Here is a 23,971-nt window from a genome sequence, read left to right as displayed (position 1 = left end):
GGGGGTGCTTCAGTATTAGGCAGCCTTCTGCCCTCCCATGTTTATCTGAAAATATGTGTTCTCCCTGCAGTTGTTGTCCCCAGATGAGAGTTCCCTTGTGCTGCCTCAGTTGAATCTCCTTTACTTGACAGAGATGTGCCTGAGCAGCGGCCCTCCCCAACCCTATCCCAAATCATACTTATTTTGCATAGGCGATACCATGGTCATGAAGATTGTTCTCCCAGGGTGAGGTTCATTCATTGCATTCTGGGTATGCTGACCCCTGTGATTTCCCCAAATGTGGGAAACTCGACTGCATTATTTGTGGTAGTGGGGGACTGTGTTTGTGCTTTCCTCTGGACAGCTCTGGTAAAAGTCAGATTTCTTTGTCTCAGATCTTCCTCTAGCCTTGTTCTTCTTTCGAGAGTTCCCTTGTGCTGCCTCAGTTGGATCTCTTTAACTTGACAGGGGGGTGCCCGAGCAGCGACCCTCCCCAGCTCTAGCCCAACTCCTACTTACTTGCCAGGTGAGATACTATGATCATGAAGGATCTTCTCCCAGGGCAAGGCTCACCCATTGCACTCTGGGTGTGGTGCCCCTGCGATTTCCCCAAATGTGGGAAGCTTGACTGCATAATTTGTGTTTCCCCTGGTCGGCTCTCGTATAATTCAGATCTCTTTGTCTCAGGTCTCTCTCCAGCCTAGTTTGCTGTCTGTTTCCACTTCTTTTTTCATGAGCCCCTCCCTTTTATACCCTTGTGCACTATCCTGACTTCTCCTCCTGTCTGCTTACTTTGTGCCTTCCAATGCACAATGCAAACTACAGGTAGTGCTGTAGGGCCCACACCCTTTTACTTGCCGTACAGAGCAGCTCTGGAGCTGTTACAGTGCCCAGCTACTGCAAGAAATCAGCTTGAATGCTTCAGGGGCTGGGGCACAGCCAACATGAGCCCCACACCGAAGGAGGGTGGAGGTGTTTAATGTGAACTAGGGGTCATCCAAGCACCGCAAAAGGCCGCCATGCCCTGCACGCCCCTTTTCTCTTTTCATATGCAGACGAGGGTTGAAGCCAACTTTGACCCACTGCTTGGATGACATCACCGTATGCAAATCCATCTGCTGCAGGCCTTCCCCCAGGAATGCTTGCACTAGTTGTTGCATTTGGTTTGTTGTTTGGGGGTGCTTCAGTATTAGGCAGCCTTCTGCCCTCCCATGTTCATCTGAAAATATGTGTTCTCCCTGCAGTTGTTGTCCCCAGATGAGAGTTCCCTTGTGCTGCCTCAGTTGAATCTCCTTTACTTGACAGAGATGTGCCTGAGCAGCGGCCCTCCCCAGCCCTATCCCAAATCATACTTATTTTGCATAGGAGATACCATGGTCATGAAGATTGTTCTCCCAGGGTGAGGTTCATTCATTGCATTCTGGGTATGCTGACCCCTGTGATTTCCCCAAATGTGGGAAACTCGACTGCATTATTTGTGGTAGTGGGGGACTGTGTTTGTGCTTTCCTCTGGTCAGCTCTGGTAAAAGTCAGATTTATTTGTCTCAGATCTTCCTCTAGCCTTGTTCTTCTTTCGAGAGTTTCCTTGTGCTGCCTCAGTTGGATCTCTTTCACTTGACAGGGGGGTGCCCGAGCAGCGACCCTCCCCAGCTCTAGCCCAACTCCTACTTACCTGCCAGGTGAGATACTATGATCATGAAGGTGCTTCTCCCAGGGCAAGGCTCACCCATTGCACTCTGATTTCCCCAAATGTGGGAAGCTTGACTGCATAATTTGTGTTTCCCCTGGTTGGCTCTCGTATAATTCAGATCTCTTTGTCTCAGGTCTCTCTCCAGCCTAGTTTGCTGTCTGTTTCCACTTCTTTTTTCATGAGCCCCTCCCTTTTATACCCTTGTGCACTATCCTGACTTCTCCTCCTGTCTGCTTACTTTGTGCCTTCCAATGCACAATGCAAACTACAGGTAGTGCTGCAGGGCCCACACCCTTTTACTTGCCGTACAGAGCAGCTCTGGAGCTGTTACAGTGCCCAGCTGCTGCAAGAAATCAGCTTGAATGCTTCAGGGGCTGGGGCATAGCCAACATGAGCCCCACACCGAAGGAGGGTGGAGGTGTTTAATGCGAACTAGGGGTCATCCAAGCGCCGCAAAAGGCCGCCATGCCCTGCACGCCCCTTTTCTCTTTTCATATGCAGACGAGGGTTGAAGCCAACTTTGACCCACTGCTTGGATGACATCACCGTATGCAAATCCATCTGCTGCAGGCCTTCCCCCAGGAATGCTTGCACTAGTTGATGCATTTGGTTTGTTGTTTGGGGGTGCTTCAGTATTAGGCAGCCTTCTGCCCTCCCATGTTAATCTGAAAATATGTGTTCTCCCTGCAGTTGTTGTCCCCAGATGAGAGTTCCCTTGTGCTGCCTCAGTTGAATCTCCTTTACTTGACAGAGATGTGCCTGAGCAGCGGCCCTCCCCAGCCCTATCCCAAATCATACTTATTTTGCATAGGAGATACCATGGTCATGAAGATTGTTCTCCCACGGTGAGGTTCATTCATTGCATTCTGGGTATGCTGACCCCTGTGATTTCCCCAAATGTGGGAAACTCGACTGCTTTATTTGTGGTAGTGGGGGACTGTGTTTGTGCTTTCCTCTGGTCAGCTCTGGTAAAAGTCAGATTTCTTTGTCTCAGATCTTCCTTTAGCCTTGTTCTTCTTTCGAGAGTTCCCTTGTGCTGCCTCAGTTGGATCTCCTTCACTTGACAGGGGGGTACCCGAGCAGCGACCCTCCCCAGCTCTAGCCCAACTTCTACTTACCTGGCAGGTGAGATACTATGATCATGTAGGTGCTTCTCCCAGGGCAAGGCTCACCCATTGCACTCTGGGTGTGCTGCTCCTGCGATTTCCCCAAATGTGGGAAACTTGACTGCATAATTTGTGTTTCCCCTGGTCGGCTCTCGTATAATTCAGATCTCTTTGTCTCAGGTCTCTCTCCAGCCTAGTTTGCTGTCTGTTTCAACTTCTCTTTTCTTGAGCCGCTCCCTTCTATGCCCTTGCGCACTATCCTGACTTCTCCCGTCTGCTTACTTTGTGCCTTCCAATGCACAATGCAACCTACAGGTAGTGCTGCAGGGCCCACACCCTTTTACTTGCCGTTCAGAGCTGCTCTGGAGCTGTTACAGTGCCCAGCTGCTGCAATAAATCAGCTTGAATGCTTCAGGGGATGGGGCATGGCCAACATGAGCCCCACACCAAAGGAGGGTGGGGTGTTTAATGCGAACTAGGGGTCATCCAAGCACCGCAAAAGGCCGCCATGCCCTGCACGCCCCTTTTCTCTTTTCATATGCAGATGAGGGTTGAAGCCAACTTTGACCCACTGCTTGGATGACATCACCGTATGCAAATCCGTCTTCTGCAGAACTTCCCCCAGGAATGCTTGCACTAGTTGTTGCATTTGGTTTGTTGTTTGGGGGTGCTTCAGTATTAGGCAGCCTTCTGCCCTCCCATGTTCATCTGAAAATATGTGTTCTCCCTGCAGTTGTTGTCCCCAGATGAGAGTTCCCTTGTGCTGCCTCAGTTGAATCTCCTTTACTTGACAGAGATGTGCATGAGCAGCGGCCCTCCCCAGCCCTATCCCAAATCATACTTATTTTGCATAGGAGATACCATGGTCATGAAGATTACTTTCCCAGGGTGAGGTTCATTCATTGCATTCTGGGTATGCTGACCCCTGTGATTTCCCCAAATGTGGGAAACGTGACTGCTTTATTTGTTGGTAGTGGGGGACTGTGTTTGTGTTTTCCTCTGATCTCTGGTAAAAGTCAGATTTCTTTGTTTCAGATCTTCCTCTAGCCTTGTTCTTCTTTCGAGAGTTTCCTTGTGCTGCCTCAGTTGGATCTCCTTCACTTGACAGGGGGGTGCCCGAGCAGCGACCCTCCCCAGCTCTAGCCCAACTCCTACTTACCTGCCAGGTGAGATACTATGATCATGAAGGTGCTTCTCCCAGGGCAAGGCTCACCCATTGCACTCTGGGTGTGCTGCCCCTGCGATTTCCCCAAATGTGGGAAACTTGACTGCATAATTTGTGTTTCCCCTGGTCAGGTCTCGTATAATTCAGATCTCTTTGTCTCAGGTCTCTCTCCAGCCTAGTTTGCTGTCTGTTTCCACTTCTCTTTTCTTGAGCCGCTCCCTTCTATGCCCTTGCGCACTATCCTGACTTCTCCTCCTTTCTGCTTACTTTGTGCCTTCCAACGCACAATGCGAACTACAGGTAGTGCTGCAGGGCCCACACCCTTTTACTTGCCTTACAGAGCAGCTCTGGAGCTGTTACAGTGCCCAGCTGCTGCAAGAAATCAGCTTGAATGCTTCAGGGGCTGGGGCATAGCCAACATGAGCCCCACACCGAAGGAGGGTGGAGGTGTTTAATGCAAACTAGGGGTCAGCCAAGTGCTGCAAAAGGCCACCATGCCCTGCACGCCCCTTTTCTCTTTTCATATGCAGACGAGGGTTGAAGCCAACTTTGACCCACTGCTTGGATGACATCACCATATGCAAATCTATCTGCTGCAGGCCTTCCCCCAGGAATGCTTGCACTAGTTGTTGCATTTGGTTTGTTGTTTGGGGGTGCTTCAGTATTAGGCAGCCTTCTGCCCTCCCATGTTCATCTGAAAATATGTGTTCTCCCTGCAGTTGTTGTCCCCAGATGAGAGTTCCCTTGTGCTGCCTCAGTTGAATCTCCTTTACTTGACAGAGATGTGCCTGAGCAGCGGCCCTCCCCAGCCATATCCCAAATCATACTTATTTTGCATAGGAGATACCATTGTTATGAAGATTGTTCTCCCAGGGTGCGGTTCATTCATTGCACTCTGGGTATGCTGACCCCTGTGATTTCCCCAAATGTGGGAAACTCGACTGCATTATTTGTGGTAGTGGTGGACTGTGTTTGTGCTTTCCTCTGGTCAGCTCTGGTAAAAGTCAGATTTCTTTGTCTCAGATCTTCCTCTAGCCTTGTTCTTCTTTCGAGAGTTCCTTTGTGCTGCCTCAGTTGGATCTCCTTCACTTGACAGGGGGGTGCCCGAGCAGCGACCCTCCCCAGCTCTAGCCCAACTCCTACTTACCTGCCAGGTGAGATACTATGATCATGTAGGTGCTTCTCCAAGGGCAAGGCTCACCCATTGCACTCTGGGTGTGCTGCTCCTGCGATTTCCCCAAATGTGGGAAACTTGACTGCATAATTTGTGTTTCCCCTGGTCAGGTCTCGTATAATTCAGATATCTTTGTCTCAGGTCTCTCTCCAGCCTAGTTTGCTGTCTGTTTCCACTTCTCTTTTCTTGAGCCGCTCCCTTCTATGCCCTTGCGCACTATCCTGACTTCTCCTCCTTTCTGCTTACTTTGTGCCTTCCAACACACAATGCGAACTACAGGTAGTGCTGCAGGGCCCACACCCTTTTACTTGCCTTACAGAGCAGCTCTGGAGCTGTTACAGTGCCCAGCTGCTGCAAGAAATCAGCTTGAATGCTTCAGGGGCTGGGGCATAGCCAACATGAGCCCCACACCGAAGGAGGGTGGAGGTGTTTAATGCAAACTAGGGGTCAGCCAAGTGCCGCAAAAGGCCACCATGCCCTGCACGCCCCTTTTCTCTTTTCATATGCAGACGAGGGTTGAAGCCAACTTTGACCCACTGCTTGGATGACATCACCATATGCAAATCTATCTGCTGCAGGCCTTCCCCCAGGAATGCTTGCACTAGTTGTTGCATTTGGTTTGTTGTTTGGGGGTGCTTCAGTATTAGGCAGCCTTCTGCCCTCCCATGTTCATCTGAAAATATGTGTTCTCCCTGCAGTTGTTGTCCCCAGATGAGAGTTCCCTTGTGCTGCCTCAGTTGAATCTCCTTTACTTGACAGAGATGTGCCTGAGCAGCGGCCCTCCCCAGCCATATCCCAAATCATACTTATTTTGCATAGGAGATACCATTGTTATGAAGATTGTTCTCCCAGGGTGCGGTTCATTCATTGCACTCTGGGTATGCTGACCCCTGTGATTTCCCCAAATGTGGGAAACTCGACTGCATTATTTGTGGTAGTGGTGGACTGTGTTTGTGCTTTCCTCTGGTCAGCTCTGGTAAAAGTCAGATTTCTTTGTCTCAGATCTTCCTCTAGCCTTGTTCTTCTTTCGAGAGTTCCTTTGTGCTGCCTCAGTTGGATCTCCTTCACTTGACAGGGGGGTGCCCGAGCAGCGACCCTCCCCAGCTCTAGCCCAACTCCTACTTACCTGCCAGGTGAGATACTATGATCATGAAGGTGCTTCTCCCAGGGCAAGGCTCACCCATTGCACTCTGGGTGTGCTGCCCCTGCAATTTCCCCAAATGTGGGAAACTTGACTGCATAATTTGTGTTTCCCCTGGTCGGCTCTCGTATAATTCAGATCTCTTTGTCTCAGGTCTCTCTCCAGCCTAGTTTGCTGTCTGTTTCCACTTCTCTTTTCTTGAGCCCCTCCCTTCTATACCCTTGTGCACTATCCTGACTTCTCCTCCCGTCTGCTTACTTTGTGCCTTCCAATGCACAATGCAAACTACAGGTAGTGCTGCAGGGCCCACACCCTTTTACTTGCCTTACAGAGCAGCTCTGGAGCTGTTACAGTGCCCAGCTACTGCAAGAAATCAGCTTGAATGCTTCATGGGATGGGGCATGGCCAACATGAGCCCCACACCAAAGGAGGGTGGGGGTGTTTAATGCGATCTAGGGGTCATCCAAGCAGCGCAAAAGGCCGCCATGCCCTGCATGCCCCTTTTCTCTTTTCATATGCAGATGAGGGTTGAAGCCAACTTTGACCCACTGCTTGGATAACATCACCATATGCAAATCCATCTGCTGCAGGCCTTCCCCCAGGAATGCTTGCACTAGTTGTTGCATTTGGTTTGTTGTTTGGGGGTGCTTCAGTATTAGGCAGCCTTCTGCCCTCCCATGTTCATCTGAAAATATGTGTTCTCCCTGCAGTTGTTGTCCCCAGATGAGAGTTCCCTTGTGCTGCCTCAGTTGAATTTCCTTTACTTGACAGAGATGTGCCTGAGCAGCGGCCCTCCCCAGCCCTATCCCAAATCATACTTATTTTGCATAGGAGACACCATGGTCATGAAGATTGTTCACCCAGGGTGAGGTTCATTCATTGCATTCTGGGTATGCTGACCCCTGTGATTTCCCCAAATGTGGGAAACTCGCCTGCATTATTTGTGGTAGTGGGGGACTGTGTTTGTGTTTTCCGCTGGTCAGCTCTGGTAAAAGTCAGATTTCTTTGTCTCAGATCTTCCTCTAGCCTTGTTCTTCTTTCGAGAGTTCCATTGTGCTGCCTCAGTTGGATCTCCTTCACTTGACAGGGGGGTGCCCGAGCAGCGACCCTCCCCAGCTCTAGCCCAACTCCTATTTACCTGCCAGGTGAGATACTATGATCTTGAAGGTGCTTCTCCCAGGGCAAGGCTCACCCATTGCACTCTGGCTGTGCTGCCCCTGCGATTTCCCCAAATGTGGGAAACTTGACTGCATAATTTGTGTTTCCCCTGGTCGGCTCTCGTATAATTCAGATCTCTTTGTCTCAGGTCTCTCTCCAGCCTAGTTTGCTGTCTGTTTCCACTTCTCTTTTCTTGAGCCGCTCCCTTCTATGCCCTTGCGCACTATCCTGACTTCTCCCGTCTGCTTACTTTGTGCCTTCCAACGCACAATGCGAACTACAGGTAGTGCTGCAGGGCCCACACCCTTTTATTTGCCTTACAGAGCAGCTCTGGAGCTGTTACAGTGCCCAGCTGCTGCAAGAAATCAGCTTGAATGCTTCAGGGGCTGGGGCATAGTCAACATGAGCCCCACACCGAAGGAGGGTGGAGGTGTTTAATGCGAACTAGGGGTCATCCAAGCGCCGCAAAATGCCGCCATGCCCTGCATAACCCTTTTCTCTTTTCATATGCAGATGAGGGTTCCAGCCAACTTTGGCCCACTGCTTGGATGACATCACCGTATGCAAATTCGTCTCCTGCAGACCTTCCCCCAGGAATGCTTGTACTAGTTATTGCATATGGTTTGATATTTGATGGTGCTTCAGTATTAGGCAGCCTTCCGCCCTCCCATGTTCATCTGAAAAGATGTGGTCTCCCTGCAGTTGTTGTCCCCAGACGAGAGTTCCCTTGTGCTTCCTCAGTTGAATCTCCTTAACTTGACGGGGGAGGGGCTGCCCGAGCAGCCACCCTCCCCAGCCCTATCCCAACTCATGCTTATTTTGCATATGAGATCTCTATATCATGAAGATTGTTCTCACAGGGTGAGGTTCATCCATTATATTTTAAAATAGGAAGGTTCAAATTACATATTTGAATTGCATCTATGTGCTGGATTCAAATGTCCCCCCCCCCTTCCTTTCTCAATTGTGCCCATCAGCAGCTATTCTAAGGTTGCTGCCAATGGGTGTGACACATTAATTTCTTCTGTGGGGTACACTGGACTCCACAAGGATTCACATTGGGGTGTAGAGTAGGATCTTGATCTGAGGCACCAACCGGCTCAAAGCTTTTGACTGTTCCCAAGATGCTCAGCGCATTCTCCTCTATAACCCCGCTTCCATGAACAGGGAGCTCAGTTTGTAGTTGTTGCCTTCAGTAGCAGGCCACTTAACAGGGGCCTGCCTCAAGCAGCCTATTCTTAGCTATTAATTTTGACAAGAAAAGAAGAACTTTTTTATGAGAATCTACAAGGGCTGCAGCAGGCTAGGTCTAATAGACATCTTTACTGCAGCTTCATCACTCCCAGCGGCACTGTATACTCCCGTGCCCTGGTTGCTGGGTCACTGCAGCGGAGGCTCCGGTTTCTTCCTAAGGTCAGTCACACACAATGTAACACCCCGGTATAACAAGTGTGTAAACTATGTGGAACAGGTCAGGGATACCTTGATGGACTATTCCTCCTTCAGCAGCAGCTCTTCTCTATTCCTGGCAGAGAGGCAAGGTTTCCCCAGACACAAAGAAAGGCAGGCAGGGCTTTGTATGAAAGAATAAATGGTTTACCACATAACTCAGAAAAGGAACTGATTACAGTAGGGAAGGGAAAGATTTGATTCAAGCAACTTAAACACAGACACCATATACACTTTAAGTCATTACACAAATGGTAATATAACTAAATCTGAGATTAATACTATGTTGCTTAGTAATAGAAATCAACTTATGCAGACAATATTTAAGTCCCAGATAACATTGGTGTCACTGCAGGGAGTCTCTATGTGCACGTTGGGGCCCGGTTATGTTGTTACATAGTTATATGCAGCTATTGTCTCCTTTAGCTGTGAACAAAATATTGTAGCTCTGTGTAGTAAAGATGATTGTTTAAAACAAACTGGAGCTGCTTCCCATGTAAATCGCTGCATAGGTATAGTAAATATAGGATAATGTCCTTTGCAGTGGAGTAGGTTTCAGTATAAATATGGATTTATCTCACCCAGTCAATAGATGTTTCTGAGGCAGTTTCCCCTCAGATGTAGGCCAGTCAGCATTGGTATAAAGGCTTTATACTCTCCTGTCTCTGACACTTGCTGTGCACTCTCTTGGCTGAGAGTGTCATGGCGTTCTTACTTGTTAATTGCTGCACTTCCACTGCTGTATTTTGCACTACTGCTTACTCTCTCATGCAATTTTCAGCTTATTTGTCTCCCCTCTCTCAGCTGCTCATCTCTGCGTAATGGCGTCGCCAGCTCTTTCCTCACCATGGCTCCAACTGACTTCTCAAACTGCTGTTCAATTTTCTTTTAAATAAACTTTATTTAAAATGGCACAGGCAACTACACTGTTGTCAAAAATGTCCTTGTTGTTATGGGATATCACACGTGCCCCCCCCCAAAACATGCGTGTCCTCACGCATTTTGGTTTTATCCCTATATAAACTTCTCACTATATCCAGTCACATTCATTAGTGAACACAGATTATGTCTGAAACATTAACATTTATCAACATTTTTAACATCAGTATCTGATAGGTATAATTCCTTTTGTGCTATAGTACATTAACACATGCTCCTGGAGCAATCGGTTGAAATCTGGACAGTATATGGTCTTGAAAAGTTTGTCTAGGAAACCTCAACCCCCCTGCCATGGATGAGTATTGAACTCTTTCTAAACTGTCTTTGGGACATGCTGTACAAAACTGCAGCTGACTATGGTGGTTTTCTGTTTTGCAAGCCCTAGTCTTCTTGCCTCCTTGTCGGTGACAAACCACCTTAGTCTGCTGTAAATACATTTTATGAGCCTCTTCCATTCCATCTTGGGATTCAGTATCACAGCTGGTTTGGGACAATGGATTCTGGAGAGAAAGAGGCAGCAAGGTTCTTCTTACAGAACAGGTTGGACAGTTTCGGCACCATCTCTTGATGTCTTCCCTCATTTCAACCCAAAAGAACTTTTTCCAGATGCTTGTTTCCATCCTTTTGCACCCAGGGTGACCTGACTTGTCGTGATATTCTTCAAGCACATAACAAGCACTTTGTCTTGGAATTACAAGTTGACTGATCCTATAATGAGTATTAGGATCCACACTACATCGAACCAACTGTCCTTTCTCTTCAAACAGCCTTTCTCGCTGTCTCAACAACTTCAGGAGTTCTGGCGAGGATTCTTGCCTTTGTCGCTTGGTCAGGTATTTCCCAATCTTCAGTAAGGCTTTGAGGTGTCTTATCATCTGACTTTTATCTTGCAGGTGGTCAAAACTGGTTCCTTGAATAGGTTGCTCACAGTTTCTAGAACTGGATGCTATATTATTCATGCCTAACATTGAAGCATTCTTTCGGATAATCTGGACACTGGAGATGGGCATTTCTATCATTATTTGGCTGGCCTTATTTTTTTCATGTTCCTCTCTTACAGATAATTCTGTTATCATTCTTCCCTTTTGTTTGGCTATCCCAGGTTGAAGGCCTTGTTTCTCCTGGAGCTTGTCAGTTTGAAACTCTCCTTGGAGTGCTGCTACGAGCTCCTCACAGCAGTTCCGCAACACATTCATGCCCACTATCACTGGAGGCAATCCATCATCTTGGGCAGTGGTGATGATGAAGCCTTGCTGTGGTAGCACTGTTCGTCCGATTTGAATTTCAGCTTCCCAGTATCCTTTGCAAGGGATGCAGTGCCCATTGCTTGCAATCGGGTTTATCAATGTGGAAGTTGACGGAAACATCTGTTCCTCAGTCCAATGCTGCTCAAACTGTGTTGCTTGTATTGTGGTCACTTGTGATCCAGTGTCTAAGAGAGCGGGCATTGAGACTCCATTGATGCAAACTTGAACCACCGGGCATTGGCTAACATAACGGGTTAACCACATGAATTTGGAGTTTAAATGATCTGGCTGCTCAAATTCTCTCTTAATTTGTCCGCTTCCTTCACAGCTTTGAAAAATGGGTCGCCTTTGGGAGGCAAAGTGGTTGGAAAAAAGTGTCTCCCTGTTTCTATGTAGGTCCCATTGGGAACTGTTCAGTGGTCTCCTCTCCTGGCACCATTCCATTTCTTCATGGAGCAGTGCCTGCTGTCTCTTCAGAATCTGCAGGTCTCTGCGCATCTCTGTCACACCACGTGTCAGTTCAGCCAGCAGACTTCGTAACTCACTAGAAGAGTCAAATATGCATGTCTTTGAACATGGCACTGTCACTCCTTTTACTGTAGGTGGGTAAGTAGCTCCTTTAAAACTTGACTCCTGGGCATCAGAATTCTCTTGATACCGTGGCATCTCTGGAATAGACTCTTGTGGAACAGCCCCTGAAGTAAGACTGGAGCCTAGAACTTTAATCGCAGCCTCTTTAAAATCCAGGAATGTGCTTCCAGGCTTCTGCAATCTCAATAGTCGCAGCTGAGTTTTTACAAATTCGCCCCTTGCAACTTCAGTGAACTGGTCCAATAACATTTTCTCTTTGTCATGCACTTCCTCAGGGTCTGCTTGCTGAACATCTCTGAGTGCTTCCTGAAAGCTGAGGGCATAGCCCCGTAGTGACTCTCCTGGTTGTTGCTTTCGAGCAAAGAAGTGCATTTTAAGTTCTGACACTGTCCTTGTGTCAAATGTGGTAGCAAGCCTGTTGAGGATCTGGTCCACAGTCTTCTTCTCTTCAGTAGGCCAGGAAGTAACCTCTCTAAGTGCAAGCCCTTTCAACTGTCCCATCAAGATCTCCAACTTTTGCTGCTCTTTCAGCGGGTACAGACGAAACAAAGACTGCAGTAGTATCCTCATCAGTTTATTTTTGTCAATTACCATTTTAATAATCGGGTAAAGAAAATTAAGTGGATTTTTGAAAGAAAACAATACTGTCAATATACTATTAAAACAAATTAAAATGGTAAAAGTTATTGTACTTTAAGTAAAAATAAAAGAGCAAAAATATCAATCCCAGTTTTGGATTACTTTAATTAACAAAAAAAAAAATGCATATAGCAGAGGATAGTTTCAATCTGCCTACCTCTGGGCTATGGACCCAGCATGCTTCCATTACAGTACTCTGCTGCACATGTAATTGCAAGAGATCCTGAAGCACTCACTCATCATGGGAAAGTACCAATGTGTTTCTTCATTGGTTGATGGAAGAAACATCTTACAAAAACTCTCCAGATTATTGACTATTTAAAGTTTTTCTTGGAAACGTTCTAGATGAATGCTTATCAGCCTTTGTCAGTATGTACTTTTGCAAAGTGTCGCTGTGGCGCAATCAGTTAGTGTGTAAGGCTATTAACCAAAAGGTTGGTGGTTCAATCCCACCCAGGGATGTAATTGACCTTGTTATCAGATTTTGGTGATCTTTAAGTAGACAAGTCAAAATTTCAAAAACCCCTCTTATGGTGTAGGGTACCTGGCCTTCTCTGATGTAATCAGAGTTAGATTTGATTCAGTGATTTTATAAAAACAGCTAGGAAGCACAATTTAGCAGTGGGTTGCAGAGAAAAAGAAATATGCTGGCAAAAAAATCCAATTGAGTGATTAAATAGCTCTTCATTTTCTGGCTTTATTTTTATGCTAACAAATTTGTTCTCTGAAAAGTGTCCACAAAGCCAAGTATCTGATTAACATCTTTGTAGGGATGGTTTTTCACCTATTACTAAATTAAACTTGCTTCATTGGAAAGGCAACAAGATGCATCCTCATTTCAATATCTACTGAAATAATACAGGTTGACACCAGGAAACATTAACGCCACTGCATCCTTGCTGCTTTCTCATGTGGAAGTCTGTTTAATGTGAAAACAAGGTGATATCTAATTAGCACACAGGTAAGGAATTAAGAAAATCTTTATTTAAGGGTGAAGATGTTTCTCACAAAATCGTTGCCCCAATGCATCATTTAAATTCAAGCTGGAAAGATGATTTTAATATATCATTTGTACATTTTGTATTGCTCTTCTGGTGACAATGTAGTTTGTTTTTGTCAATTACCATTTTAATAATCGGGTAAAGAAAATTAATTGGATTTTTGAAAGAAAACAATACTGTCAATATACTATTAAAACAAATTAAAATGGTAAAAGTTATTGTACTTTAAGTAAAAATAAAAGAGCAAAAATATCAATCCCAGTTTTGGATTACTTTAATTAACAAAAAAAAATGCATATAGCAGAGGATAGTTTCAATCTGCCTACCTCTGGGTTATGGACCCAGCATGCTTCCATTACAGTACTCTGCTGCACATGTAAGTGCAAGAGATCCTGAAGCACTCACTCATCATGGGAAAGTACCAATGTGTTTCTTCATTGGTTGATGGAAGAAACATCTTACAAAAACTCTCCACATTATTGACTTTTTAAAATGTTTCTAGGAATCGTTCTAGATGAATGCTTATTAGCCTTTGTCAGTATGGACTTTTGCAAAGTGTTGCTGTGGCGCAATCAGTTACTGTGTAAGGCTATTAACCAAAAAATAACCAAAGAAGGTTCAAAGGAAAGGACTCTTTTGTGGGAGCACTCTTGATTCAGAGGAAAATATTAATAAATTTTCAAAATGACAAATTAATTAGCATGAGTCAAATCCTAGGAGTAACTGTGTGTGAAATACATAGCTATGCGAATTATTGATAATGAATATTCGTGATATTAAATTCACGATTACTAAATTGCCGGAGAGTAGAATTCTGTGATGTCTATGCCGAAAAGGAATCTGCATTTATTGAGATAAATGACCATCATTCATACTGTATTTCACACACAGTTACTCCTAGGATTTGACTCATGCTAATTAATTTGTCATTTTGAAAATTTATTAATATTTTCCTCTGAATCAAGAGTGCTCCCACAAAAGAGTCCTTTCCTTTGAACCTTCTTTGGTTATTTTTTGGTACTTGATACTTTCTGACTCTAGGGAGCACCACTGAAAGCAACTTTGGTGTTGAGAACAATTCCTACTACACCTTTACTTGCCATATACAGAAAAAATTCTATTTAAATTCAGTTTTTCAGAGGTTACTAATTGTTTATACATTATTGTTTGAACTGGTGCGGTTCCCTTCTAAACCCATTTTTTCCTAATCCGTTTTTGGCTGATAACTCAGCTTTCCAGGGAATACCTGCACAGTCATAATATCAAGGGGTCTTGGTCTTCTTCTCTTAGAACTCCCTGTCCCGCTCATATATTTTCAATCCAGGAGTATTGTATACATTTACCAGACTATGAGTTTCAGTTTAAGACAAGAGCTCAGCTCTAGACGAAAAAACAAGGATAACCTGGATGATATTTTTCCAAGTGATCTAGTAAACACTGAACCCCACATCAGCTGGGAAGATGACTTTCAGAAATTGAATTTGACACTGAGAAAACAAATCAGGACCAATTGGGATCTTACGACGTTGGAAAATTACATCAAGAACAAAATATCTCCACGTGGTCTTCGCCCAAGAGTCTTCCCAACCTTTGATCTGGCGAGTGAAAATCTGACCAAAGAATGGGAAAATATCCTCCTCAAATGCTCAAATGACTTAATGAATGTACTTATTAAACACAATAATCTTATTTTGGAAGAATGTGAAAAAAACCTAGAAGAATTGGGTAAGAAATTGGAAAACTGGGAGAAAGACCCTCAATTCCAACGGTGTTTTGAGAAAAACAAATTGGAACTTCAAACTTATGAACAAACCATCATTGACAGAAAAAAGACCACATTTGTGAGAGATAAAAGGGATTTTGCATCTGGGAAAATCTTCAAATGGCAAAAACCTATTTGGAGAAAAGATCCTCCCAAATACACAGGCCAATATTCATCATCTGAGGCGGAAACCTCTGGAACTGAGGATACCACTGATTATACCAGAGAAGGACACTCCAACTCCAGAAGTGACATTCCCTCTAACCCTCAAAATTCAGCATCTTTTTTAGGCGATCCACGGATAGGAAGAGGAAGACAAAGAGAGGGAAGACGAGGCGGGGGCGCAAAAAGAAGAGGACAGCGACAATGGGATTCCTCACCTCCAACGACCCGCAACACTTACAGACGACAACATCAACAGGAGCGGTGGTAACTCAGAACTATGACCAAGACTCGAAATTAAAAATCATCAATCTCTCAGATCATGAACTTACACAAGCCCAAGAATCTGTACTTCAAAAAGGTCTGACTTTTTCGCCTACAGAGTATTTCAACAGATTCAAGTGGGAAAAAGACCTGAAGCTATTTGGTAGGAAATTGCTACTAACCAAACTATATGCTGATAAGGTAACAACAACACCATTATCATCTTTAGAATCCCAATCTTCGGATATATCACAGATGGAACAAGAAGCACTAGATGCATTGCAGGAACTCGAACAAGAACAACACCAGCAAATGGAAGTGGATCCTACTACCAGACCGAGATGTAAAAAGAAGTCTACCTTCTTTCCACAGGAACAAATCTGTCCAGAAGTATTGGTATTTATGAAACTTGTAGCGAAAGAATTTGACCTCATTCATATTAACAAACACAAATGGCGGGGTAATTCTAATCTTACCCGACAAGAAAGAACTGCTCTCAGGGAAATACAGACATGGCAAGATGTCGTTATCAAATCTTCAGATAAAGGAGGTAATGTTGTCATTTGGCCCACAACGGAATATATTAAAGAAGCATATCGACAACTTGACACCACCAACTGTTATAAACGGATATTACTTAATCCCCTCCAAGATTACAAAAGAATTTATGAAAATATCCTCAATCAAGCACTAGCACAAGGAACAATTACAAAACAGGAGTATGATTATCTATTGACACCGAACCCCAAGATTCCAACCTATTATCTACTACCAAAAGTACACAAAAATATTGCAACTCCCCCAGGTAGACCCATTGTGTCTGGGATAGGGGGTTTAACAGAAAAAGCCAGTACCTTTCTTGATCTACACCTCAGGCAATATGTCCTGAATCTTCCCTCATATGTCCAGGACACAACCGATATATTGAGGAAACTGCACGATCTAAAACTGGAAGAAAATCAATACCTGGTGTCACTGGATGTCGAAGCTTTATATACATCAATAGGTCATAAAGATGGAATAAGAGCAGTAGAACACTTTCTACACAATGAACCCAAGAATGATTTTCATCCTTTTTTGATTAAGTTATTGTATTTTGTGTTACACTACAATTTTTTCACATTCAACGACAAATACTACCTCCAAACAAGGGGTACGGCTATGGGGGCGGCCTGTGCGCCCACATATGCCAATATATTTCTTGGCTGGTGGGAGCAGGAAATTATCTTCAAAGACCATAATGATCGATTTACGTCTCATATCGTCATGTGGAACAGATATATAGATGACATTTTCATGATCTGGGAGGGTGATTTACACCTGTTGCACCAATTTATAGAACATCTTAACCAAAATGATCTGAATATTCATCTTACACACAGTATAAGCCAATCAGAACTTTCATTTTTGGACTTAATGATCTATAAAAATTCTGAAGGAATGATTGCCACAAAACTATTTCGGAAGAGTACAGCAACAAATACCCTACTACACCAAACCAGCTCCCACTTTCCTCCAACTATAGAAAATATCCCAAAAGGGGAATTTCTCCGACTCCGTAGGAACTGTTCAGATGACAAGGAATTCACAACACAAAGTATAGAATTGACAAATAGACTATGTGAAAGGGGATATAGCAATACCTCTATCAAAAAAGCTTTAAAAACTGTCAAAACTATCAAAAGAGAGGATCTAATTTTCAAGAAAAAACCCAAGAATTCCAACACTGACAATACCATTCGCTTTGTCGGAAATTTTTGTCAAGAATGGAAGAAGGTGAACACAGCAATACAAAAACATTGGCATATTTTGCATGCAGACCCCACTTTATCTGAAAATTTGGGTCCAAAGGTCGCCATGAGTTGGCGTAGATCCACTAACCTTAAAGACAGACTTGTAAGCAGCCATTTTCAAAAACTCCCTACAAAAAAACCAACCGTCATTGGAACATATCCCTGTGGCAAGTGTAAAGCTTGCAGATACATGTACCCAATAAAGGAAGTAGAAGACAAATTCGGAAAGAAGATACAAATTAAAGACTACATAAACTGCCAAACTGAAGGGGTTATCTATTGCCTAAAATGTAGCTGTAACCAAAACTACGTTGGCATGACAACCCGTCCGCTTAAACAGCGGGTACTAGAACATGTAGGATCTATACGTAACGCCATCTCAGACAGGGCAAAGATGAAACAGCTTACCTCAGTTGCTCGCCACTTCAATACCCATCATGAAAACAGATGGGAGGAGCTTAAAGTCTTCGGCTTGGAGAAAATTAAACTTGGAATACGAGGAGGCAATCTAACTGAAAATTTACTACAAAGAGAAAGTGAATGGATCTTTAAAATGGGATCTCTACAACCAGCAGGCATGAATGAACATATAAATTATGGGGTATATTTAAATTAATGTCCTCTTATCACTACCTCTGGTATCCCATATAGTATTCCCTCTCATCTCCTCACAGCTAAATATTTATAAGTGTATAGTGAAAATTATATATATATATATATACAATCTTCCTAACACATTCAAACCACTTCTCTTTTCTCTCTATCCTTTTCTCTCTTTTCCTTATATTATCACATAGGTTTCCCCAATAAACACAACAACCGCTTTACTTAATTTATCTCACTCCCTAGTTATTTAAATTCCTTATTTATTCTTCACTCTCACATCCCATCCCTTCACTCTAATAATATATATTACATATTCAACTATCACACGTCACTATCCTACTCATCAATCAAGCATCTCCATCACTGACACAGACAACTTACACTAGCAGCCACACGTTTAACCTTATACAATCTAACATCAGTTTTTTCAATTTTTCTGCCTTTCCCCAAGATTCACCATAATAATTTTTCTCAATCAAGCTCTTCTATTTTTCTAATTTTCTATCAATTTATTTACACATATATATATACATAATTTTTACTGCACATTTTTCCTTTATTATATATCATATATAATTATTATTATATATATATATTTTTTTTTCTCTCAAGCACAGCCAGCTAATTAATCATTCTGTCAAACCTATTAAACCCAGGCGGTTACAATTAGCTATGACACACGGTTTGACAGATTCACCCCATGTTACTACGATTGGGGGATCAGTATGTCCATCACTAACTTTATCCAATCAATCATGAGCTCTGCTCTACTTAAACTGGAATCCCCAGTGACCTCATCACGTCCTGTGACCAAGCTTTTCTTGCGAAACGTACGTCAGGAGGAATAGCGATCACGTGAAGCGCACACGTGACCGCGCCAGCCGGAGTGCTCAGACCTTGCTAGGCAACGGCCTCAGCTATCGCTCTCCTTGGAGAGACCACGGACAGACGCGGCAGAGACTTTAGAAGCATCCCCATAGCAACGGCACCTAACCACCGCTCACCCGGAACTCCGACACGGATACACGCCGCTGCAATCCCTGGAGCTTCCACACAGCCTCACACAGTACTGGTATCGTATATACGACACGGAGAAATATCTCATTACCGCTTCAGTACCTAACTGCAACACTTTATATCTGATATTTTCAGTTATTTTTTCTTTATTTGTTATTATTTTTTTCCCCCTTTTTTCTGCAAAATTAATTTACAGACATTGCGGGTGAAATTATAACCCGCTGTTTCATTTATTTTGCTCGTTTTTACACCGCCCGTCTGTCAGATATTATTTGCTCTGAGCCAAGAAATTATATAAGGATAATTATTTAGTAATCAAATGTAGCATCTGTGAATTTCCCACACTCATTATCCTTAGTACAATGTCTTCTGTGATTTCAATATCACATGCTGTATAATGAAGGAATAATACTCATACTCATCTTTTTGGTGACCATTGTGTCATATACCAATTAATTAGATGACGATTGTATCATTACATGCATATAATTTTTCTATATGGCCGCCGTGCCATATATTTGTCTTTTCAGCTAATTACAGGCCAATCAGCGTAACTCAGTCACTTAACTAGGAGGTGTATGTACAATTATCTCTGTCTATGACCATTGTGTCTTATGCTGATTAACCAGCTGGTGATTATTAGGATAATTGCATACGTTAATTGTTTCCTCCCCTGTCTGTGACTTTTCTTATTTGCATCTGCTGATTATTTATAATCATATATATGTATTCTCATGACCGCCGTGTCATTCAGATGTAATTAATCCTTGTGACCACCGTGTCATGTGCTGGTGATTTAGCTGATTGCATGTAATTTTCCTTTGTAACATAATTGTTACAAATCACTTGCTATTTCCACTCCTGACATACAGCTACTAATTGACATATATTTGGAGTGACCTAGGAAGTCCAACATTTGCGGTCATACTTCACTGGAGATGCCCAATCTCTTCCGAACTTGGAAGCTAAGCAGTGAAAGGCCGGGTTAGTACAAGGAAGGGAGACCTCCTTTGAACACTCTGGTACTGCAAAAAAACGTTGACTATTGGACACAGTGGCACTCAACTTTATGTCATATTGGGATTTGCATGACCAATGATTTTATTTTCTGCACCTATATAATCCTTAATGGATATCAGCAGTATGAATGATGGTCATTTATCTCAATAAATGCAGATTCCTTTTCGGCATAGACATCACAGAATTCTACTCTCCGGCAATTTAGTAATCGTGAATTTAATATCACGAATATTCATTATCAATAATTCGCATAGCTATGTATTTCACACACAGTTACTCCTAGGATTTGACTCATGCTAATTAATTTGTCATTTTGAAAATTTATTAATATTTTCCTCTGAATCAAGAGTGCTCCCACAAAAGAGTCCTTTCCTTTGAACCTTCTTTGGTTATTTTTTGGTACTTGATACTTTCTGACTCTAGGGAGCACCACTGAAAGCAACTTTGGTGTTGAGAACAATTCCTACTACACCTTTACTTGCCATATACAGAAAAAATTCTATTTAAATTCAGTTTTTCAGAGGTTACTAATTGTTTATACATTATTGTTTGAACTGGTGCGGTTCCCTTCTAAACCCATTTTTTCCTAAGGCTATTAACCAAAAGGTTGGTGGTCCAATCCCACCCAGGGATGTAATTGACCTTGTTATCAGATTTTGGTGATCTTTATGTAGACAAGTCAAAATTTCAAACCCCCTCTTATGGTGTAGGGTACCTGGCCTTCTCTGATGTAATCAGAGTTAGATTTGATTCAGTGATTTTATAAAAACAGCTAGGAAGCACAATTTAGCAGTGGGTTGCTGAGAAAAAGAAATATGCTGGCAAAAAAATCCAATTGAGTGATTAAACAGCTCTTCATTTTCTGGCTTTATTTTTATGCTAACAAATTTGTTCTCTGAAAAGTGTCCACAAAGCCAAGTTTCTGATTAACACATTTGTAGGGATGGTTTTTCACCTATTACTAAATTTAACTTGCTTCATTGGAAAGGCAGCAAGATGCATCCTCATTTGAATATCTACTGAAATAATACAGGTTGACACCAGGAAACATTAACGCCACTGCATCCTTGCTGCTTTCTCACGTGGAAGTCTGTTTAATGTGAAAACAAGGTGATATCTAATTAGCACACAGGTAAGGAATTAAGAAAATCTTTATTTAAGGGTGAAGATGTTTCTCACAAAATCGTTGCCCCAATGCATCATTGAAATTCAAGCTGGAAAGATGATTTTAATATATCACTTGTACATTTTGTATTGCTCTTCTGGTGACAATGTAGTTTGTTTTTGTCAATTACCATTTTAATAATCGGGTAAAGAAAATTAAGTGGATTTTTGAAAGAAAACAATACTGTCAATATACTATTAAAACAAATGAAAATGGTAAAAGTTATTGTACTTTAAGTAAAAATAAAAGAGCAAAAATATCAATCCCAGTTTTGGATTACTTTAATTAACAAAAAAAAACGCATATAGCAGAGGATAGTTTCAATCTGCCTACCTCTGGGCTATGGACCCAGCATGCTTCCATTACAGTACTCTGCTGCACATGTAATTGCAAGAGATCCTGAAGTACTCACTCATCATGGGAAAGTACCAATGTGTTTCTTCATTGGTTGATGGAAGAAACATCTTACAAAAACTCTCCAGATTATTGACTATTTAAAGTTTTTCTAGGAAACGTTCTAGATGAATGCTTATTAGCCTTTGTCAGTATGTACTTTTGCAAAGTGTCGCTGTGGCGCAATCAGTTAGTGTGTACGGCTATTAACCAAAAGGTTGGTGGTTCAATCCCACCCAGGGATGTAATTGACCTTGTTATCAGATTTTGGTGATCTTTAAGTAGACAAGTCAAAATTTCAAAAACCCCTGTTATGGTGTAGGGTACCTGGCCTTCTCTGATGTAATCAGAGTTAGATTTGATTCAGTGATTTTATAAAAACAGCTAGGAAGCACAATTTAGCAGCGGTTTGCAGAGAAAAAGAAATATGCTGGCAAAAAAATCCAATTGAGTGATTAAACAGCTCTTCATTTTCTGGCTTTATTTTTATGCTAACAAATTTGTTCTCTGAAAAGTGTCCACAAAGCCAAGTATCTGATTAACATCTTTGTAGGGATGGTTTTTCACCTATTGCTAAATTAAACTTGCTTTATTGGAAAGGCAGCAAGATGCATCCTCATTTCAATATCTACTGAAATAATACAGGTTGACACCAGGAAACATTAACGCCACTGCATCCTTGCTGCTTTCTCATGTGGAAGTCTGTTTAATGTGAAAACAAGGTGATATCTAATTAGCACACAGGTAAGGAATTAAGAAAATCTTTATTTAAGGGTGAAGATGTTTCTCACAAAATCGTTGCCCCAATGCATCATTGAAATTCAAGCTGGAAAGATGATTTTAATATATCACTTGTACATTTTGTATTGCTCTTCTGGTGACAATGTAGTTTGTTTTTGTCAATTACCATTTTAATAATAGGGTAAAGAAAATTAAGTGGATTTTTGAAAGAAAACAATACTGTCAATATACTATTAAAACAAATTAAAATGGTAAAAGTTATTGTACTTTAAGTAAAAATAAAAGAGCAAAAATATCAATCCCAGTTTTGGATTACTTTAATTAACAAAAAAAAAATGCATATAGCAGAGGATAGTTTCAATCTGCCTACCTCTGGGTTAAGGGGCCCAGCATGCTTCCATTGCAGTACTCTGCTGCACATGTAAGTGCAAGAGATTCTGAAGCACTCACTCATCATGGGAAAGTACCAATGTGTTTCTTCATTGGTTGATGGAAGAAACATCTTACAAAAACTCTCCAGATTATTGACTTTTTAAAGTTTTCTAGGAAACGTTCTAGATGAATGCTTATTAGCCTTTGTCAGTATGTACTTTTGCAAAGTGTCTCTGTGGTGCAATCGGTTAGTGTGTTTGGTTATTAACCAAAGGGTTGGTGGTTCAATCCCACCCAGGGATGTTATTGACCTTGTCATCAGATTTTGGTGATCTTTAAGTAGACAAGTCAAAATTTCAAACCCCCTCTTATGGTGTAGGGTACCTGGCCTACTCTGATGTAATCAGAGTTAGATTTGATTAAGTGATTTTATCAAAAAACAGCTAGGAAGCACAATTTAGCAGTGGTTTGCAGAGAAAATGAAATATGTTGGCAGAAAAATCCAATTGAGTGATTAAACAGCTCTTCATTTTCTGGCTTTATTTTTATGCTAACTAATTTATTCTCTGAAAAGTGTCCACAAAGCCAAGTATCGGATTAACATCTTTGTAGGGATGGTTTTTCACCTATAACTAAATTAAACTTGCTTCATTGGAAAGGCAGCAAGATGCATCCTCATTTCAATATCTACTGAAATAATACAGGTTGACACCAGGAAACATTAACGCCACTGCATCCTTGCTGCTTTCTCATGTGGAAGTCTGTTTAATGTGAAAACAAGGTGATATCTAATTAGCACACAGGTAAGGAATTAAGAAAATCTTTATTTAAGGGTAAGATGTTTCTCACAAAATCGTTGCCCCAATGCATCATTGAAATTCAAGCTGGAAAGATGATTTTAATATATCACTTGTACATTTTGTATTGCTCTTCTGGTGACAATGTAGTTTGTTTTTGTCAATTACCATTTTAATAATCGGGTAAAGAAAATTAAGTGGATTTTTGAAAGAAAACAATACTGTCTATATACTATTAAAACAAATTAAAAAGGTAAAAGTTATTGTACTTTAAGTAAAATAAAAAGAGCAAAAATATCAATCCCAGTTTTGGATTACTTTAATTAACAAAAAAAAAATGCATATAGCAGAGGATAATTTCAATCTGCCTACCTCTGGGTTATGGACCCAGCATGCTTCCATTACAGTACTCTGCTGCACATGTAAGTGCAAGAGATCCTGAAGCACTCACTAATCATGGGAAAGTACCAATGTGTTTCTTCATTGGTTGATGGAAGAAACATCTTACAAAAACTCTCCAGATTATTGACTATTTAAAGTTTTTCTAGGAAACGTTCTAGATGAATGCTTATTAGCCTTTGTCAGTATGTACTTTCACAA

The 23,971-nt window shown here is 42.2% G+C and overlaps 13 non-coding genes and 1 pseudogene across 13 annotated transcripts; all 14 read left to right on the top strand.

The window, feature by feature from the left end:
* Window positions 1-174: 174 nt before the first annotated feature.
* LOC135044913 (U1 spliceosomal RNA) lies at window positions 175-338 on the top strand. Its single transcript, XR_010237449.1, has one exon. It is a non-coding gene; the product is annotated as a U1 spliceosomal RNA (small nuclear RNA).
* A 152-nt stretch (window positions 339-490) lies between these two features.
* LOC135044582 (U1 spliceosomal RNA) lies at window positions 491-653 on the top strand. The gene has a single exon (XR_010237137.1). It is a non-coding gene; the product is annotated as a U1 spliceosomal RNA (small nuclear RNA).
* Window positions 654-1,327: 674 nt separating this feature from the next.
* Window positions 1,328-1,491, top strand: LOC135045134 (U1 spliceosomal RNA). The gene has a single exon (XR_010237667.1). It is a non-coding gene; the product is annotated as a U1 spliceosomal RNA (small nuclear RNA).
* Window positions 1,492-2,463: 972 nt separating this feature from the next.
* LOC135045011 (U1 spliceosomal RNA) lies at window positions 2,464-2,627 on the top strand. The gene has a single exon (XR_010237547.1). It is a non-coding gene; the product is annotated as a U1 spliceosomal RNA (small nuclear RNA).
* Window positions 2,628-2,779: 152 nt separating this feature from the next.
* LOC135045125 (U1 spliceosomal RNA) lies at window positions 2,780-2,942 on the top strand. Its single transcript, XR_010237658.1, has one exon. It is a non-coding gene; the product is annotated as a U1 spliceosomal RNA (small nuclear RNA).
* A 670-nt stretch (window positions 2,943-3,612) lies between these two features.
* LOC135044455 (U1 spliceosomal RNA) lies at window positions 3,613-3,777 on the top strand. Its single transcript, XR_010237046.1, has one exon. It is a non-coding gene; the product is annotated as a U1 spliceosomal RNA (small nuclear RNA).
* A 149-nt stretch (window positions 3,778-3,926) lies between these two features.
* Window positions 3,927-4,089, top strand: LOC135045196 (U1 spliceosomal RNA). Its single transcript, XR_010237724.1, has one exon. It is a non-coding gene; the product is annotated as a U1 spliceosomal RNA (small nuclear RNA).
* Window positions 4,090-4,763: 674 nt separating this feature from the next.
* On the top strand, window positions 4,764-4,927 carry LOC135045018 (U1 spliceosomal RNA). The gene has a single exon (XR_010237553.1). It is a non-coding gene; the product is annotated as a U1 spliceosomal RNA (small nuclear RNA).
* Window positions 4,928-5,079: 152 nt separating this feature from the next.
* Window positions 5,080-5,242, top strand: LOC135044506 (U1 spliceosomal RNA). The gene has a single exon (XR_010237089.1). It is a non-coding gene; the product is annotated as a U1 spliceosomal RNA (small nuclear RNA).
* Window positions 5,243-5,916: 674 nt separating this feature from the next.
* LOC135045017 (U1 spliceosomal RNA) lies at window positions 5,917-6,080 on the top strand. The gene has a single exon (XR_010237552.1). It is a non-coding gene; the product is annotated as a U1 spliceosomal RNA (small nuclear RNA).
* Window positions 6,081-6,232: 152 nt separating this feature from the next.
* Window positions 6,233-6,395, top strand: LOC135045164 (U1 spliceosomal RNA). The gene has a single exon (XR_010237693.1). It is a non-coding gene; the product is annotated as a U1 spliceosomal RNA (small nuclear RNA).
* A 674-nt stretch (window positions 6,396-7,069) lies between these two features.
* Window positions 7,070-7,233, top strand: LOC135045088 (U1 spliceosomal RNA). Its single transcript, XR_010237621.1, has one exon. It is a non-coding gene; the product is annotated as a U1 spliceosomal RNA (small nuclear RNA).
* A 152-nt stretch (window positions 7,234-7,385) lies between these two features.
* Window positions 7,386-7,548, top strand: LOC135044534 (U1 spliceosomal RNA). The gene has a single exon (XR_010237113.1). It is a non-coding gene; the product is annotated as a U1 spliceosomal RNA (small nuclear RNA).
* Window positions 7,549-19,797: 12,249 nt separating this feature from the next.
* LOC135044351 (5S ribosomal RNA) lies at window positions 19,798-19,917 on the top strand (annotated as a pseudogene).
* Window positions 19,918-23,971: the final 4,054 nt, after the last annotated feature.

This window comes from Pseudophryne corroboree, unplaced genomic scaffold, assembly GCF_028390025.1.
Source record: "Pseudophryne corroboree isolate aPseCor3 unplaced genomic scaffold, aPseCor3.hap2 scaffold_90, whole genome shotgun sequence".
NCBI lineage: Eukaryota > Metazoa > Chordata > Amphibia > Anura > Myobatrachidae > Pseudophryne > Pseudophryne corroboree.
This window is presented reverse-complemented; position numbering and strand designations above follow the sequence as displayed.